This window comes from Chrysochloris asiatica, unplaced genomic scaffold (genome assembly GCF_000296735.1).
Source record: "Chrysochloris asiatica unplaced genomic scaffold, ChrAsi1.0 scaffold00005, whole genome shotgun sequence".
Classification (NCBI taxonomy): domain Eukaryota; kingdom Metazoa; phylum Chordata; class Mammalia; order Afrosoricida; family Chrysochloridae; genus Chrysochloris; species Chrysochloris asiatica.
In genome coordinates, this window is record NW_006408523.1 from 3,157,528 (window position 1) to 3,158,829 (window position 1,302).

The window sequence follows — 1,302 nt, forward strand, 5'->3', positions numbered from 1 at the left end:
AGACATACACTAGAGTGAGACATACACTAGAGTGAGACATACACTAGAGTGAGACATACACTAGAGTGAGACATACACTAGAGTGAGACATACACAAGAGTGAGACATACACCAGAGTGAAACATACACAAGAATGATACATACATTTAGAGTGATACATTAGAAAAAAGCATGTCTATGCCAACAGCAACAACTAAAACAAGCAAAACCTCTCTCCTTTAGAGAAGATGCACCCAATGAATATATACGGGTGAATCAGGATTGAGTTCAGATGTGGATTAATGATTCAAATAATCTACAAGCATCCTAGTTGGTGAAATAGTTTACAGTGAAATGGTTGCAAATCTCAGAGACTTAAAAACAGTGGCATATACTGTGCCTGAGCCAAGCCATGGTATTTTCAATAGTCTCATATGCATGTGAAAGTTGTACAATGAATAAAGAAGATTGGAGAAGAATTGATGCATTTGAGTTATGATGTGGGAGAAGAATATTAAAAGTACCATGGACTGCTAGAAGAATGAACAAATCTGCATTGGAATAAGTACAGCCAGAATATTCCTTAAAAGCCACGATGGCGAGACACATTAGACATATTATCCGGAGGAACCAGTCCCTGGAGAAGGCCATCATGCTTGGTAAAGTGGAAGGTCAGCAAAAAAGAGGAAGACCCCTCCCCCCCGCAATGAGATGGATTGATACAGTGGCAGCGATGTGCTCAAGTGTAACAACAATTTATGCCATTTTTCAAAATTTAATGGGAAAATGAAATAAAATGGTAATGGAATTTTTTGGAGTCATCTTCATATATCACACACACACTCACGTTTTTAAAAAACCACAGTGGTAAGGCTACAGAACGTGAAAAATCTTAAATAGTTTTAGCATAGCAACAGAAAAGTAGCAAGTTCACTTTTCTAAAAATCTCCCAGGCAAATGTGAGTAACACAGGGGGAAGTTGCTGGGAGCATCCCAAAACATCTCAGTTGATTTTAAGAATGCCAAAAAAAGAATTCAAGAACATGGATGGAATCGTTCTGTAGTGTTTCAGCTCCTCACACTGTTTTACTTTTGTTTTCATCCAAAACTGAAAATAAATAGGTTTTAAAGGATTCCATGCAGCTTATAAGGAATCCTCGGGGTGCAATTAGTTCTTGGCTACCAACCAAAAGGTTGGTGGTTCAAACCAACCTAGTAGCTCTGAGATTAAAGACTTGGCAGACAGCCTGGGAAACCCTGTGGGGCAGTTCTACTATGTTACACCAGGGGGCGCTGTGAGTGGATGATCTATAAGAGTATATA

The 1,302-nt window shown here is 38.9% G+C and overlaps 1 protein-coding gene across 1 annotated transcript in view; it reads right to left on the reverse strand.

The window, feature by feature from the left end:
• The window catches only part of FLT1 (fms-related tyrosine kinase 1), a 183,446-nt gene that overhangs the window by 144,623 nt on the left and 37,521 nt on the right, over nt 1-1,302 (reverse strand). The gene's annotated exons all lie outside the window — the stretch shown is intronic.